An 18,496-nucleotide genomic window follows, 5' to 3' on the forward strand; every position below is an offset into this window, starting at 1 on the left:
GCCCTGCCCCAAACTAAATACAGAACATTTTTATCAACCCAGAAAAGTTCTCTTGCGACCCTTTTTAGTCATTTCTCATTTCCTGCCCTCTAAATCAGGCAACCACTTTCTGAATTCTATCACCATGGATGGGTGTTGCCTGTTCCTGGAGTACATGGGACAGCCCAGCATAGACTCTCTTGGGTCTGACTTCTTTCACCCAGTAATGCATTTGAAATTGATTCCCACAGTCACACACTTCTGTGTTTTAATTCCTGTTTATTGCTGAATAGTCCTCCGTGGTATAAATATGCCACAATTAGATACATGTGAATGAATTACCTTTGACTTGACTTTTTCCCCTTGCATCGAATCATCTCCTTAGCCTGCCCCTCACTGCATGATTAATTAACCCAAGCAGATACTGACACCCATCACACACCAGGCACTGGCCTACACCTTGGAGATGCAGTGGTGAAAACGTCCACATTCCTGCCCCTGCAGAGTGGATAGTCAGGTGGGGAAGATGGACAGCAGCGGGAGGCGTTGGCAGAATGCGCAGCCTGTCCTGGGTCGTTAATGAACATTAGGGAGGAAGGGACCAGGAAGTAATGGGGCAGAGCGCAGTTTCAGAGCGAGTAACAGAGTAGAAGCATGGGAGACAGACCTGAAGAGGACAGGGAATTCCACACACATATTTTGGGGAAGCACATTCCAGGTGGAGGGAAGGCCAACTGCAAAGGTCTCGGGCAGGAGCAAACCTCAAATTCAAGAGCAAGTCAAGAGCCCCGTGTGCTGCTGGTGTGGGTGTGGTGGGTGTGGCCAGAGTGAGCCCTGGCAGAGTGGGGAGAGTGGACTCTAGGACCTGGTTAGGGACTTGGGTTATTTGCTTGGAAGCTTAATGCCATCTTCCTATTTGGAGGCGGCCAGGCTTTGGTGAACATCTTTTTGTTTGTTACCGGGAGCCGGGATGTATTGATTAACTGAGGGGCTCGCATCATCTAGGTCCCCCGGGTGGCAATTCTGGAGACACAGGAGTTGCTCATTTGTGTAGATAAGCAAGGAATCAAAGCCAAATAAAACATAGGAGTTTTGAAAACAGAAAGCAGATTGGTCTTATTGGCACCTCAAGAAATCTTTCCTGGTCCTGGAAAAGGATATTCCTTTAGTGGTTGGCGTTGGCTTTAGTCGCTTCCCCTGAGCGGAAGTTGCTGGCTCAGTGCATGGGCAGTACCTCTGTCTCAGGGCTGGAGAGGACTCCACGGGATGGGTCTAGAAAGTTCTGGGGAAGCCAGAAGCTTATATGATTTTGGGAACACTTTTAAGTAAAAGGACATAGAATTATGAAGACAAATTGCTGGGACTGTCTTGGCATCTTGGAAGGATCCCAGGGAATGATAATTTCCTTTGCTTGAGGACGAATGTGTTCTGATGAGGAAGGCAAGATGGATCCCTAGAGGGGCTAAAAAGATCTCAGTCCTGTTTGTATGACAGTCATTTATAAGCTCTTCTCACTGCCCTAATACAATTTACATTAATGCAAAGTTGTGAAATGGCTCCTGCCTTTTTTCATTTTCCCTTTCATGTTGCATTTTATGACGTTTTGTTCCTAAAGGGAAATTGCTAAAAACTAAAAATAAATGTATTGAAGTAACATTTACATTACATAAAATTAACCAATTCATGTATTTTTATTTAAACATCCTGTATTTCTTTTTTTTTCTTTTTTTCTTTTTTTTTTTTTTTTTAACATCCTGTATTTCTATTGAGTTTTGTTAATTGCAAATTGTACCAAATTGTTCCCAGGAACCTTTTCACATCAATTTGTTTAACCCTTCCCACCCTTCCCACTCTTCCTCCTGAATCCTCAAAGTGCATTGTGTCACTCTTATGCCTTTGCATCCTCATAGCTTAGCTCTCACTTATGAGTGAGAACATGTGATGTTTGGTTTTCCATTCCTGAGTGACTTCACTTAGAAGAATGGTCTCCAACTCCATCCAGGTTTCTGTAAATGCTATTATTTCTTCCCTTTTAATGGCTGAGTAGTATTCCATGTTATATATATATAAAATTTTCTTTATCCAGTCTTTCATGAATAGGCATTTAGGCTGGTTCCATACTTTTGCTATTGTGACTTGCACTGCTATAAACATTCATGTGTAAGTGTCCTCTTCATGTAATGACTTCTTTTCCTCTGGGTAGATACCCAGTAGTGAAATCGCTGGATACAGTGGTAGTTCTACCTTTAGTTCTTTAAGGAATCTCCATGCAGTCTTCCACAGTGGTTGTACTATTCTACAGTCCCACCAGCAGTGTATAAGTGTTCCCTTTTTACCATATCCATGCCAACATCTGCTATTTTGTGAGGGTTTGATCATGGCCATTCTTGCAGGAGTAAGGTAGTATTGCATTGTGCTTTTGATTTGCATTGCCCTGATTATTAGTGGTATTGAGCATTTTTTCATATGTCTGTTGGCCATTTGTATATCTTCTTTTGCGAATTGTCTGTTCATGTCCTTTGTCCACTTTCTTTTTTTTTGAGACAGAGTTTCGCTCTTGTTACCCAGGCTGGAGTGCAATGGCACAATCTCGGCTCACCACAACCTCCGCCTCCTGGGTTCAGGCAATTCTCCTGCCTCAGCCTCCTGAGTAGCTGGGATTACAGGCACGTGCCACCATGCTCAGCTAATTTTTTGTATTTTTAGTAGAGACGGGGTTTCACCATGTTGACCAGGATGGTCTTGATCTCTTGACCTCGTGATCCACCCGCCTCAGCCTCCCAAAGTGCCCGGATTACAGGTGTGAGCCTCCACACCTGGCCCCTTTGTCCACTTTTTGATGGGATTATTTGTTTTTTTTCTTGCTAGTTTGTTTGAGTTCCTTATAGATTCTGGATACTGGTCCTTTGCTGGATGCATAGTTTTCAAATATTTTCTCCCACTCTGTGGGCTGCCTGCTTACTATGCTGATTGTTTCCTTTGCTGTGCAGAAGCTTTTTAGTTTAATTACAGCTCATCAATTTACTTTTGTTTCTGTTGCATTTGCTTTTGGATTGTTTGTCATGAGCTCTTTGCCTAAGGCAGCGTCTAGAAGGGTTTTTCTGATGTTATCTTCTAGAATTTTTATGGATTCAGGTCTTAGATTTAAGCCTTTGATCCATCTTGAGTTGATTTTTGTATAAGGCGAGAGATGAGGATTCAGCCTCGTCCTTTCACACGTGCTGGCCGTTATCCCAACACCGCTTGCTGAATAGGGGGTCTTTTCTCCACTTAATGTTTTTGTTTGCTTTGTCAAAGGTCAGTTGGCTGTAAATATCTTTATTTCTCTGTTCTCTATTCTGTTCCATTGGTCTACATGCCTATTTTTATACCAGTACCATACCATTTTGGTAACTACAGCCTTGTAGTATAGTTTGAAGTCAGGTAATGTGATACCCCCAGATTTGTTCTTTCTGTTTAGTATTGCTTTGGCTATGCAGGGCCTTTATTGGTTCCATAAGGATTTTAGAATTTTTTGTAGTTCTGTGAAGAATGATGATGGATTTTGATGGGAATTACATTAAATGCTCCACTGAAAAGATACAGAATGGAAGAATGAATAAAAATCCACCAACCAAATATCTTCTGTTGGCAGAAAACTCACCTAACACATAAAGACTCATATAAACTTAAGACAAAGGGGTAGAAAAAGGTATTTAATGCAAATGGAAACCAAATGTGAGCAGGGGTAGCTCTTCTTATATTAGACAAAACAGACTTTAAAGCAACAACAGTTAAAAAAGACAAAGAGGGACATTATAAAATGATAAAAAATCGGTCCAACAGGAAAATATCACAATCCTAAATATACATGCACCTAACACTGGAGTTCACAAATTTATAAAACAATTTTACTAGACATAAGAAATGAGATAGAAGGCAACACAATAATAGTGAGGAAATTCAATACTTCACTGACAGCACTAGGCAGGTAATTAAGACAGAAAGTCAACAAAGAAACAGTGGACATAAACTATGCTGTACAACAAATAGACTTGACAGAACATTCTACTCAACAACCACAGAATATGCATTCTTTTCATCAGCACATGGAACATTCCCCAAGACAGATCATATGATAGTCCACAAAACAAGTCTCAATAAATTTAAGAAAATAAAAATTATATCAAGTACCTCCTCAGATTACAGTGGAATAAAATTGGAAATTAACCTAAACCCAGCAGAAGAAAAGAAATAACAAAGATCAGAGCAGAACTAAATGAAATTGAAACAGAAATATGCAAAAGATAAGTGAAAGAGATGGTTATTTGAAAATTCAACAAAATGGACAAATCATTAGTAAGATTAACCAAGAAAAGAAGAGAGACGATCCAAATAAACTCAAGTGGAAATGAAATTGTAGCTATTACAACTGATACCGTAAAAACACAAAAGCTAATTCAAGGCTACTATGAACACCTTTATGCACACAAACTAGAAAATCTAGAAGAGATGATAAATTTCTGGAAGTACACAACTCTCCTAGATTAAATTGGATCAGACCAATAACAAGTTGTAAGATTGAAACAGTAATAAAGAAATCGCCAAGAAAAAAAAGTCCAAGGCCCGGTGGATTCACAGCAGAATTCTACCCAGCATTCAAAGAAGAATTGGTACCAGTCTTAATGAAATGATTCAAAAAGATAGAGAAGGAGGGAATCCTCCCTAAGTCATTCTATGAAGCCACTATCGCCCTAATACCAAAACCAGGAAAGTACATAATAAAAAATAAAACTACAGACCAATATCCCCAATGAAATTAGCAGCCAAAATCTTCAACAAATAGTAGCTAACCAAATCCAACAGCATATCAGAAAGATAATCCACCATGATCAAGTGGGTTTTATACTAGGGATGCAGGTCAAAATATGTAAGTTTAGCATACACAAGTCAATAAATGTGATATACCACATTTTTATCTTATTATACACAAACTTATTATAAACCACATCTTATTATAAATAGAATTAAAAACAAAAATCATATGATCATTTCAATAGATGCAGAAAAAGCATTTGAGAAAATCTGGCATCGCTTATGGTTAAAACCCTCAGCAAAATTGGCCTAGAAAGGACATATCTCAAGCTAATAAAAGCCCCCTATGACAGACCCACAACTAATAGTTTAGTGAACAAGGAAAAGTTGAAAGCATTCCATCTGAGAACTGGAACAGGACAAGGATGCTTGCTTTATCACTTCTATTCAGTGTAGTACCGGAAGTCCTAGCCAGAGTAATCAGTCAGACAAGATAAAGAAATAAAGGGCATCCAAACTGGTAAAGAGGAAGTCAAACTGTTGCTGTTCACTGATGATATCATCGTATATGGAGAAAACCCTAAAGACTCCTCCAGAAAGCTCCTACACCTGATAAATGAATTCGGCAAAGTTTCAGGATACAAAACAATGTACACAAATCAATAGCAGTGCTATACACCAACTGTGACCAAGATGAGAATCAAATAAAGAACTTAACTCTTTTTTTTTTTTTTTTTTTTTTGAGATGGAGTCTTGCTCTGTCACCCGGGCTGGAGTGCAGTGGTGCAATCTTGGCTCACTACAACCTCTGCCTCCCGGGTTCAGACGATTCTTCTGCCTCAGCCTCCTGGGTATCTGGGATTACAGGAGTGCACCACCATGCCCGGCTAATTTTTTGGATTTTTAGTAGAGAGGGGGTTTCATCACGTTGGCCAGGCTAATCTCGCACTCCTGACCTCAAGTGATCTGCCCACCTTGGCCTCCCAAAGTGCTAGGATTACAGGTGTGAGCCACCATGCCAGCCATCAAGAACTTAACACCTTTTACAACAGCTGCAAAAACAAAAAACAAAAAACTTAGGAATATACCTAACTAAGGAGGTAAAAGATCTCTACAAGGAAAACTACAAATGCTCCTGAAATAAATCATAGATAGCACAGACAAATGGAAACAAATCCCATGTTCATGGATAGATAGAACCAGTGTTGTGAAAATGACCATAACTGCCAAAACAATCTACAGATTCAAAATTAACCGTTTTAAACTATTTTAAAGCATTCACTGGCATTTGATACCTTTACAGTGTTATGCAACCACCTCCTCTCTCTAATTCCAGAACATTTAAATCACCCCAGTATAAACCTGTACCAATTAAGCAATCATCCCAACTGCCCCTGGTCCCTAGAAAACATCAGCCTGTCTTCTGTCTCTCTGGACTTATTCAGGATATTTCACGTAAATGGAATCATATACGATACAGGCTTCTTTCCCTGAGCACAATTTTTCAAGGTTCATCTATGCTGTAGCATGGATCAGAACTTCATCCCTTTTTATGGCTGAGTAATATTTCATTATATGAATAGAACACATTTTGTTCATCAGTTGATGGACATTTGGGTTATTTCCACCTTTTGGCTTTTGAGGATAGTGTTGCCTAAAGAGCATTTTTGATATTACTTTTTAACTTGATTTCATCTGTGGTGGGAAGGAAGACTTTTAGAATGAGCCAACAGATTTATTTTGTATCCTATACCTTCCTATGACTTGGTTTGGCCACTTCCAGCCTCAGATTCAGGGCACTTTCTAAGTCATGAGCGCTAGATGCCACTGACAAAGCTTTGCCATCTGGTCCTCAAAGTTCAGTGCTGGAGACGGTTGATACCGCAAAGGGTTTTCATGGTAATGCCTATTGCCATTTCCTAAGTACCTCCCACTTCGGCTCCCATCAACCTCAGGAAGATTTTTCTCCTTAACCTTTCCTTGATCCAACCTTTACCTGAGTCTGTTTAATTAACTTCCCAGGTTTCCTGCTGACCAGACATTTTTCATGACAGGAAGCTCCTCTTCTGTCTCTCTCATCTCCAGGGGTCCAGCTGCCAGGAACCTCTTTTCTCCGCTGACCGCTACCTTCAGCCGCGCTCTGCCTAGTCTTCTCTCTTGTCAGATGACCTCTCAGGCAGCTCTTACAGTCCATTTCAGGTACAATATTAGGACAATCTTTTTTCTCCCCTCCTCACTCCCCCTCCCCTCCCCTCCTCTTCCCACCTCTCCTTCCTCCCTCTCTCCCTCCCTCCCTTCCTCCCTCCCTCTCTCCCTTCTTCCCTTCCTTCCTTCCTTCCTCCCTTCCTCCCTCCCTCCCTCCCTTCCTTTCTCTCTCTTTCTTCCTCTCTTTCTTTCTCTCTCTTTCTCTCTTTCTTTCTCGTCTGCCACTGTCACCCAGGCTGAAGTACGGTGGTGTGATCTTGGCTCACTGCAACATTTGCCTTCTGGGTCCAAGTGATTCTCCTGTCTCAGCCTCCTGAGTAGCTGGGATTACAGGCGCGTAGTCACGCCCAGCTCATTTTTGTGTTTTTAGTAGAGATGGGGTGTCACCATGTTGGCCAGGCTGGTCTTGCACTCCCGACCTCAAATGATTACCACCTCGGCCTCCCAAAGTGCTGGGATTATAAGCATGACCCAATGTGCCTGGTCAATCTCTTATTTTCAAGAGTTAAAAAGTAGTCTAGCCCAATCTAAGTCAAAATTCCTATTTTGTATCCACATCAGTCTTTCCTTCCCCAGCTCAGGATGGCTCCCTTTCAAGACACCCTCATCTCTTGGCTGCTACAATCCCACTTTTTCTTGGTTTACTTCCTCTCTCGGATTAGTCTCAGTTTCCCTTAGGAGGCCTCCTACAATTTGCAGAGACACAAGCCCTCTGGCGTGTAGTTCTCAGGACTTGGTACTGAGCCCTCGGCTTTGCTTCTTTCTCCCAGGTGACCCGGCCACTCCTCTGCATTGTGTTGTCCATGATTCCCATATTGTTACGCCCAGCCCACAACTCCCTCCAGGGGCCCAGGGTATCTATCCATCTGTCTGCTTGTCGCTTTTGAGTGGAGATGTCTCAAAAGCATCTCTAATATTACATGTCTCAAGCCTAATTATGGTTTATCACCATTTAAATATATAAAATGTTGATCTTTCCCATCTCAGTAAATATTATCACTGTGCATCCTTTTGCTAAAAGCAGAAACTCAGAAGACCTGGTTACAGTAAACAGGCAGAAATATCAAATAGGAACTAAAAGTGAAGTCGAGAAGGAAGGAAAAGGCATATGTTATTTTAGATGTTAACTATGGATCTTCTAGAACATTCTAAGAAAGGAGAATAGAAGATGCTATTATGTCACTGAAAGCTAAAATGTATCTGCCCTTGAAGTTTTTTCCCTTAGATCATTTATAGATTATTATTAGAATGTAAAGAAAGAGAAAATAGTAAAGACAATCAAGATTCAGAAGATGATGAGACAAAGATGTTATACTGAGAGGTGTGAAATGAAAGGGAGCCCGAGGTTTTGCTCATGGTACTTGAATTTTATAGGTAATTAATTGTGAAAGGTTTAAGGAATCCCCGTGTAGCCGTAACACACGATGTGCTTACTGTTTTGTAAGGAAAAAAAAGGGGACCTGGAAAGAAGGGTTTGGTGGTTCCACGTGTGACTGCATACCTGTCACAAAACTTCGAAATTTCACTTTAACGTGTAGCTACAATTCCCGGAGAATCGGGCCGTAAGGAGGGAAGACCCTGAGTGCATTAGGATTAAAAGTGGGGGAGGAGGAGTTTCAGTGAGGGAGGTGGATGGAGACGGGAAGGATTCGATCGCTTCTAAGATTATTAAACATGTCTGTAGGGTTCTTCCTCCTCTGGGCCTGCACAGAACTTGAGCTTGGCCCATGACAGCATTTGCCATGGTATTAGCTGTGATTACGTACTCATTGGATTGAAATCTCTTAACGGCAAGAGTCATGTTTCTCGTACGCCATCGTGTCTCAGTACCAGGCGCAGCCCCAGGGACCTTGTCTCTATGAATATTTGTTCAACGAATGAAACTGGTTGAATGATTATTAAATACTAACTAATGTTCAGCCGTAAGAATAATGAAAAATAAACTTAGGTATAGGCTTTCTTTCAAGGAGTTAACCATTTCGCTGGAGGAGACAAAAACCAAAAAATAAGCCAATTAAGTTTTAAAAGTTCTGTAACAATACAGGCCTATCTTTAATTAAATACTAAATCTGTGAAGGTGACTGAGGCAGGCAGATCACCTGAGGTTGGAAGTTTGACACAAGTCTGGCCAACATGGTGAAACCCTGTCTCTACTAAAAATACAAAAATTAGCTGGGCATGGTGGTGCATGCCTGTAATCCCAGCTACTTGGGAGGCTGAGGCAGGAGAATCTCTTGAACCCAAGAGGCAAAGGTTGCAGTGAGCTGAAATCATGCCACTGCACTCCAGCCTGGGTGCAAGAGGAAAACTGTCTTAAAAAAAGAAAAAAAAATTCTAAATCTACGAAGGTGACCATACGTTTAAAAAGGTTTCAGAGAAGAGAGTGTTCCACGTACGTGATCGTGGTCAGGGCGAGCATGGGTGCAGAACTGGAAGATCAGGTGGGGTGTGAACAGAGAAAGGCAGTGCCCAGATTGTGTGTAGCCCCATGTGTTTGGACTGTAATCTTAGATAAAGAGGATTTGGGGGAGTTCTCAAAGTGACCCCTGTAGGAAGATGAGTTTCCTATTTGCGCATGAGTGGAAAGATCATCGGGAACGCGGCTGTGTGAGTGGGTGCAGGGGTCCAAGTGTGAGGGCCAGTGAGGGGCCGGCGGACCTCGAAGGGGAGGGGCTGGGAGGGACCGAAGACAAACACAGCAGGAACGCTGAGCCTCTCTCTGAACAGAGAGGCTGAGGAGTGAGTGGGCTGCCCACGGACCTAGAGAGAGGGAGATTGGGAGGAAAGGTTGGTGGGGTCTGATGTTGGTGTTGGGACATAATTGAGTCGGGGTCATCACTGAGGGGAAGCAAGTGAAGGAGGAAGACTCAGTGTCACAGAAATTCGTAGGGGAGATTTTGGGAAGCACAGATGGGGCATCCATCAGCTCAAATGCTTGGGGACTACAGAGGAATGCAGACTGAAACATGAGATTGAATTTGGTAAGAAAAAGGTTGAGAACTTTAGGGGAGCAGAGTCAGTAGCACACTGGGTGCAGGGCTGCCCGAGGACGCGTTGGCACTGGGAGGCCGGCCCTCAGGGTGTTAGGGAGGAGGCCAAGGTCTAAGGAGGATCCAGGCCCTCTGCTCTCCATTGCTACAGGAGCCACAGGTAACCTGGACACGAAATAGAAAAATGACATGAATCTAGAGAAAGGCCAAAAAGGAAAAGAGCGTGTGGAAGATGAGCAGGCGTGACCCGGTCTGTGTGGGTCAGGGCACGCGGCGGGCACTCGGCCTACCAACTCAGGGAGGCGTCCTTGGGTGTTTGGAATCAGCCTGTCTCTTCCCCTTGTTTGGTTGACTGGATTTCCTGGAGCCAGCCTCGCTCTTCAAAAGAGAAGTGGGAGACGTGAAGTTGGAAGCTCACTCGCAGGGGTGAGGAAAAGACAGGGCTTCCCTGAGCCGCGAGCATCTGCCCCGGAGGGAGGAGGCCACGGGCGCCCGGGTCCTGCTGCCTCGGGCACAGGAGTTGAGCCTGAGCGTGGCTGCTTCATCTCTTCTGTGTGCCTGGCCCTGCCCTGTGGTGCCCAGCCGTTTGCCACCTTCTCCCCCCACCTCTTTCACCCTTTCCCCTTCTCTCCGCCTTATTTTGAATAAACTCCAGTTTACTCATATTTCCTCACTATTGACTCACTTAAAAGTTGAATCTAATTCTTATGGGCAGTACTGCCTTTGGAGTAAGAGATGACCCCTTTGGAGTCAGATATGTGGCAAATAGACACAACTTTCGGAATCCAAAGTCAGTGAAGACTAGCTTATGCAGTATTTGCAGGGTTAGAGAAATAAGAATATGAAGCCATTTGGGAAAAAGTGATAAGAATAGAAAGAAAATCATTACACCAAAATGGGGCATATAGAGGCAGTCAATCTGAACAAACTTATCAATTTCAATTTCTTCTCCAAATGACCATCAGTACCAGCAGTTGGTGATGTCATTCTTCGTAAAGCTGTTTCAGTCTTACTCTGTGGAAGAACAGATCCATGGTGAGAAAGATGTGTGTTTGCCTCCTTATAAAAGGTAGACATAGTGAACTCTGAGCTTTTCTTTGTAACTAATTTTGAGAAAGAGAGGCTTGTGATAATCTTGTGACAATCTACTCTCCATGGAGGGGGAATGGAAAAGTTCTGCATCCTGAATTCTGGAAATATAAGCCACAGTTCTTCAACTGGAGCCTTCGCTTCTCCAACCATTTGCTATATTGCCTTTTGGATTTCAGACTTTTTTCTTTTAATCTGAAAGTTTACGAGATTTGAGAAGATTTCGTTTGTTTCTGTTTTTTTTCTTCGTATTCCTTTAGCTGTTTTTTTTTCTATTCTGTATCCTTTTTCCCCTTTTTTCCTGGTGTTCTGAAGTGCCTTGAATTGAACCCGAGTGAAAAGACATAGGATCCTATTTGGTAAAGAAAAAACAAAAACAAATTTGTTTTTTAATGCTTGGTATTATTTTAAAATTGAGTCTTTTCTGAGACATAGTCATGTGAAACTTTTTGGCAGTAGCAAGGCTGATTATAACAAGTACATTGAATAATGATTTTATATCTGATAGCTGACTTAATAATAATTATACTGAAGTTGCCATGTAATTAGATGTTTATTTGCCACGTAACTTTTATATTTCATCAAAATGATGCGATTTAAACTGCAAAGATAATTATCCCTTGATTATGAGGCCATGACCTGGAACTCTAACTTAATTAGTTCTAGGTTCTGAGGCAATTGCATTGTTGAGCCAGATCTTGCTGGGTGAGAGGGTGATTAACTACTTGCAAATCAGTGCTCACTCCTTGGGAGGCATGATAGAGAACCGTGCAGCGACTCTTCCCCGAGACGCGGATGATGGAGAGCAGTGCACCCACTCTCCCCCGAGACGCGGATGATGGAGAGCCGTGCACCGACTCCCCCCTGAGACGCAGATGAGTGGACTTTCTACTGCATCTCCCGAGAAGGTGAGATCGGCCTGGTACTCACACTGCTGTGTGCTGGGGGCTTTGTCTCAGCCACGTTTGTACTGTTCCTCAAAAACATGATCCCACCGGGTGCCACAGTGCGTGATTCTCCATGCCAGGCCTGGACTGGACTAATTCCGGTCTTCCTGCTGATTGCTTTAGGAATCAGAATGCGACCCCATTGGGGCCAATGAAACTTAAGAGAAGTTTCCTGGGGACCGTGAGGAAAGCTCTTCCTCACTTTTAAAAAATAGTTTTATTTTTCCTTAAGTTGTTCGGGGTACAGGTGGTATTAGGTTACATGAGTAAGTTCTTTAGTTGTGATCTGTGAGGTCCCGACGCACCGTCACCCCAAGCAGCAGACGCTGCACCATAGCTCTCAGCCCACCCCCCACTCTTCCCCCCAAGTCCCCAAAGCCCGTTGGATCATTCTTAGGCCTTTGCGTCCTCATAGCTTAGCTCCCACGTAGCAGTGACAACATACGATGTTTGGTGTTCCATTTCTGAGTTACCTCACTCAGAATAATAGTCTCCAATCTCATCCAGGTCACTGCAAATGCTGTTAATTCATTCCTTTTTATGGCTGAGTAGTATTCCATTTTATATATACATCACAGTTTCTTCATTCACTCATTGATTGATGCGTTAAGGAGAGTCACCAAAATCTCTCCTCCTTCCATGGCATGAAGGAGCACGTGGCCAAGGTCGCTGTTGGGAGCTTGTTACAGCCGTGAGAAACCAGCAGTGGGGCAGAGCCACAGCGTCGGTGGCTGGAGGGAAGGCGGTCACTCGAGCTCGGGTGGTGGCTGCCGAGCCACTGAGTTGACCTTTGAAGCCCTGAGGACTCTGAACTAGCTCTTGTGTGATCGAATCCATTTTCTTATTCTCCCATGCGGCCTTTTGCTTTCTGTTTCTGGAAGGCACAGAGATCCTAACGGACACCCGCACCCAGCCTGTCCTTTGACGACTCCTGATGTGTCAGACACCCCTAGTTCTCAGGCCTCTGTGTTCGTTCCACTGGCCTGTGCGTGATTTCTGGCCAGGTTTACATTTAACTAAACTGTGAGTGGGAAGAGATTTGACATCCTGAAGCCCTCAAATGAACTTCCCAAGGACACTTCAAAAGAGGCGTTTCAAGCAAATTTCACCAGTGGCTGGAGGAGGCGTCCGCATGGGAGCCTGCCTGGGTATGTGCCCATCACTGTGGTCAGGATCCGCTGTTAAATAAAGCTTACTTAGTTCATTATTCACCAGACTTCTCTGATAAAAAAAAAAAAATCCCAGTGTAATTGGACCGGAAAGCATTAAAAACATCGGAATTTTCTTTGGAAATTCTTTGCTTATTTTTAAGGATCAATTATATTAATGCTTTTTTTTCTTCTTCATCTTTTTGAGATGGAGTGTTGCTGTGTCACTCAGGCTGGAGTGCAGTGGTGCACTCTTAGCTTACTGCGACCTTCACCTCCCAGGTTCAAACAATTCTCCTGCCTCAGCCTCCTGGGTGGATGGGACTACAGGCATGTGCCACTATACTAATTTTTGTATTTTAGTAGAGATGGGGGTTTCACCATGTTGGCCAGGCTGGTCTCAAACTGTTGACCTCAGGTGATCCGCCCATCTTGGCCATCCAAAGTGCTGGGGTGACAGGTGTGAGCCACCACGCCCAGCCTACGTTATCAATTTAAAAAGTAGAATTTATCACTTTTTGGTGAACTTTATTTTTTAATTGAGAAAACTTGGTCTTTTTCACAGTGTTCATATATTTTCATTTTAAACTTTGATTCAACTAGTGCGTTCAATTTATCTGATGTAGCTCTCTCATCTTTCTAATTGTTGCACTGGAGGATATTCCTCACCAGGATCTACTTGTTTGTAATTACTCACAGTAGTTTATGTTTCCAAATTTATGAAAACATTTACTGTGGCCCATCTATTTGATTAGGCATATTCTCATGATCATAATAGTGCTTCGAAGATTAATTTACTAAACATATAATCTGATGCTTTTAATTAATCACACGCTATAGTGTAAAGCTTGTGACGTAACCTAATGGTCAAGACCTGCAATTGATGAACTATTAATTACCCATTAACTCATCTACTCACATGACCTGTAGATCCATCAGCTTGATTGAGAGTAGAGACCTAAATGATCCTAAAAGGTATTTTATATAACTTTCACAAAGAATTCCAGGAAAAGTTGATGCTTGTGTGAGCAAGAGCAGCAGAAGGAAAAGTCGGTGAATTTTCGGTGCACGTTTCTGCCCTCCGCTCCAGAACAGGGAGCTGGTCGTTGGAATCGCATGAAACTTTTCTTAGTTATTCCCTAATAATACTGTTAAGTGACTTGACTAATTCTTTTTTCTTATCTGTAAGAAAAGGGGAGGGAGAATCAAAAGTGATTTTTTTCAGGTCCTTGGAATGCATGGTATCAAGCATAAATTTTAATTGGCTTCATTTACTAAGTGTTGCATTACCTCATCCTCCAGTTTTAACTATGGATTTTCTATAAATCTTCATACGGCTAAACATGATAAACTGCTCAACATATCACAGAACAAGGCAGTGCTTATTAGCACTTGAGAAGTTATTGATTCTTTGTCTTGATTAATCTTTTATGGGTCTCTGGAGTGTTAATTCCAGAGAAGAGACTGTGGGTTCTGGTGCAGGAGAGCTCGTTCAGAGTTTCTACTTCAATTACAAGATTTTGGATGTCACAGCTACTCGTCTAATTAGGACTTTTCTGGCACAGATACTTTTTGTTTCTATCAACAATGAGCATTCTTACATTAATTTTGAGATGTGCCAATAAAATAGAGCCAAAACGTGTGTTTTATACTTAAGGATTAAAAGAGAATTTTTACTTATGTTTTAAAATAAAGTTTATTGTTCTCCATTATGTAAGTTTAAAAAGTATAACTTTTGGTGAGGGGCTTTTTAACACGAAGAATCAGCTTTATTATTTCTGAACAATTTGTGAACTTTGATGCTTTCACTATTGATTTTGCTTGAATACTTTCTAAACTAGAAATCTATTATGATATGATCAGATGGATGTGGAAATTTTCATATTTTTACAGATGGCCCTGGACAGTACAGTGGAGCTGCGGAATTTCTGGTACAGAAAGGATTGGGTTGGGAGCCCTCTGGTTTGGTGGTGGGATCTTGGGGAAATGATCTTGATGCTACAGCAACACAGCATTTGGTTTAGAGTGAGACCTCTCAGTAGGGGCAGAGTCCTGGCGGAGTGGAGGGCGGAGCTGGTGCCCCCACTTGTGTTTCATCGCTGCCTTAGGAAGGGACAGACTTTTGACCTCAGAGCAGGCGAGGCAGGGTCCTAGCCCATAGGTGAGATGTTAACCCTTCAACACCGTCAGAGCAACGTGTTCCTCAAGATTTCCACTAAAGGGCAAGTCTCTCCTGGGTGGGGCCCAAACTGAAGTTCCTGCCAGTTAATTAATGCTGAGCCTGCACATCAAGCACTCAATAACTACTTAATTGAACCAACAGCAAGAGTTGGTTAATTAGTTAACACCTTTGGCAGCGGTAGCTTAGGGTGAAGGCTAAAACAGAATAGAAGGATGTCTGCTTGCTGGGGAGAGGCCGAGCCCTGAGCTCCTGGCAGAACCTGAAAGTGTGGTGGGGCCAGGATAGCCCAGGCTGGCTCTGATGATGGCCTGCGTTTCAGGTGTTAAAGTGATATGATTTAACAACAGATGGACTCACCTGTGCTAGATGTGCAAGGTGGGTGTCAAAATCCTGTTTGTGATTGTTGCCAATTTCTATGAAGCCGTATAGGCTCAAGAAGGGTAATTTCTGGAAAGGAATTTTTAGGTAATATGTTTGCCAACCAATGTGTGAACACCTTGGTCTGAAACACCTCATTTCCTGTTGTCATTTTATCCATTGGGGCAAGATGAAAAATATGTGCTTTCTTATCCCGAGGAACAGGTGAGCAGGCTCAACAAATTGATCTCATATGGAAAAGGCAAGTTATTGTGTAAGTTCACAATTTAGTTTTAAAAATGTGTACTTTTAAAAGTATGTGCTTATATTTTCAGCCCAGTTAAGCCTGTTGGTTAATTTAAGGTCACATGTTTGGGGACTAGGGTATTGTGTTTTTATTTTTATACCCCAGAGAATACGAAGGGCATTGTGTTTCAGTAAATGAGTGAATGTTCTGATTCATTGAGAGTTAACCATGGACGATTATTCTTTTTAAACTCAAAAATCATTTTGACCCTTATCTGAAATTGGAAGGACGTGGATTTGAGAACCACTCATCATTTACCAGCTTTTCGAACTCCGGAAAATTACTTAATCTCTTTTATTTGTCATTCTAATCTCTGCCTCCCAGGGTTCTTGGAAGGATTAAATTAGGTAAAATGTGTCCCAACACAGAGCAGATGCTCAAAAAATGGTAGTTATTTAATGATCTGAAGTTGTAGTGAAAGTTTTAGTATGATGTATTAAAAATAATTGACTCCTTCAATAATGGCTGATGTTGAACTAGCTAATATCTATGTACCAGAAATGGGAACAATAAAGATGAAAAAGTTTCCACATTCTGAGAGCCCACAACCCTGGTAAATCTTTTCTGAAGTGGTGATTTCCAGGCGAACTCTCCTTATTGAGGGCTGAAGGTGTAGAACAGGAAGCAGAGGCTGCCTTTGGGGTGGCCAGGTGGAAGGTGAAGACTTTGAGATTTATATTCTCAATGAAATTTCATAACTCTGGTAAAAGTGATGCAAATCAAAATATTTATGTTAACTCAGGAATTCTGGTCGAGTTTCACTCATCAAAATTTTGACTTTTACGATTAGTATGATAATGAAACATAGCAAACTGATTTCTAAAATAAACTAGCTCCTCAAATATGTGAATAGAGATTATTTGAGCACCTACTTTGTGCAAAATTTGATGCCAGGTGCTCTTGGGAGCAGAGGGATGTCAAATACAAGTCATGGTCTTTGGCTCTGGAAGCTTATAGCACGACGGTGGGAAAGCCACAAGTAGGTAAAAGCAAAATTACACTCAGGAGTTCAACAGTATAAGACCTCTCAAGTAATTGGCACAGAAAGGGGTGATAATGAGTGCAGAGGGAGAGGTCACTTTTGGCCATGGTGACTGAGGCATTCCAAGGGGAGGACTCTGCAACAGAAAGAGGACAGAGGTATGCGTTTTCAGGATGTGTTTATAAGGCTGAAAATTAAGAAACATTCAACTCAATGAAGTGTTGGCTCAGATGGTTAATTGGGAAAATAAGCTAAAAGAATGTCAATGTCTTGAATTATATCAACAATGCATTAAAATGCCACTCAAAAGCAATCAAGTGTGAAGTCTAGGATCATACATAATATACCAAGCATTCTGTAGTTCCCCCACCCCCTTCCTTCCTTCGCTCCTTCCCTCCGTAAGCACCTAGTGAGTGCCTACTATGTGCCAGATGACGCTGTTCACATTCTTAAGTAGCTCACACTCCAGTGAAAAATAGACTCCTTGATATGATTTGGCTCGTGTCCCTACCCAAATCTCATGTTGAATTGTAATCCCCACATGTCAGGGAAGGGACCTGACTGGATCATAGGGTGGGGGAGGATTTCCTCCATGCTGAGCCTTTGATGGTGAGTGAGTTTCCACAGGATCTGACAGTTTAGAAGTGTGGTGCTCCCCTGCTTACTTTGACTCTCCTGCTGCTGTGTAAGATGTGCCTTATTTCCCCTTTGCCTCCTGCCATGATCATAAGCTTCCTGAGGCCTCCCCAGCCATGTGGAACTGAAAGTCAATTAAACCTCTTTTCTTCATAAATTACCCAGTCTCAGGTAGTTCTTTGCAGTGTGAAAATGGACTAATACAGAAAATTGGTCCAGAGACAGTGAGACATTGCTATAAAGATATCTGAAAACATGGAAGCAACTTTGTAACTGGATAATGAGCAGAGGTTGGAACAGTTTGGAGGGCTCAGAAGAAGACAGGAAGATGTGGGAAAGTTTGGAACTTCCTAGAGACTTGTTGAATAGTTTTGACCAAAATTCTGATAGTAATAGGGAAAATGAAATCCAGGCTAAGCTGATCTCAGACGGAGATGAGGAACTTATTGGGAACTGGAGTAAAGGTCACTCTTGCTATGCTTTAGCAAAGAGATTGGTGGCATTTTGCCCCTGCTCTAGAGATCTATGGAACTTTGAACTTGAAAGAGATGATTTAGGGTACCTGGGGAAAAAAATTACTAAGGAGCAAAGCATTTAAAAAGTATTCTGGTTGTTTCTAAAAGTGTACAGTCATATGCATTCACAAAGAGATGATCAGATATGAAAACTTATGTTTAAAAGGGAAGCAGAGAATAAGGTTTTAGAAAATTTGCATCCTGACCATGTGGTAGAAAAGAAAAAAAACAATTTTCTGGGGAGAAATTAAGATTGGCTGCAGAAATTTGCATAATTGGAGGAACCAAATGTTAATAGCCAAGACAATGGGGAAAGTGTCTCCAGGGCATGTCAGAGACCTTCGTGGCAACCCCTCCCATCACAG

The sequence above is a fragment of the Saimiri boliviensis genome, chromosome 10 (genome assembly GCF_048565385.1).
Source record: "Saimiri boliviensis isolate mSaiBol1 chromosome 10, mSaiBol1.pri, whole genome shotgun sequence".
In the NCBI taxonomy this organism is placed as follows: Eukaryota; Metazoa; Chordata; class Mammalia; order Primates; family Cebidae; genus Saimiri; species Saimiri boliviensis.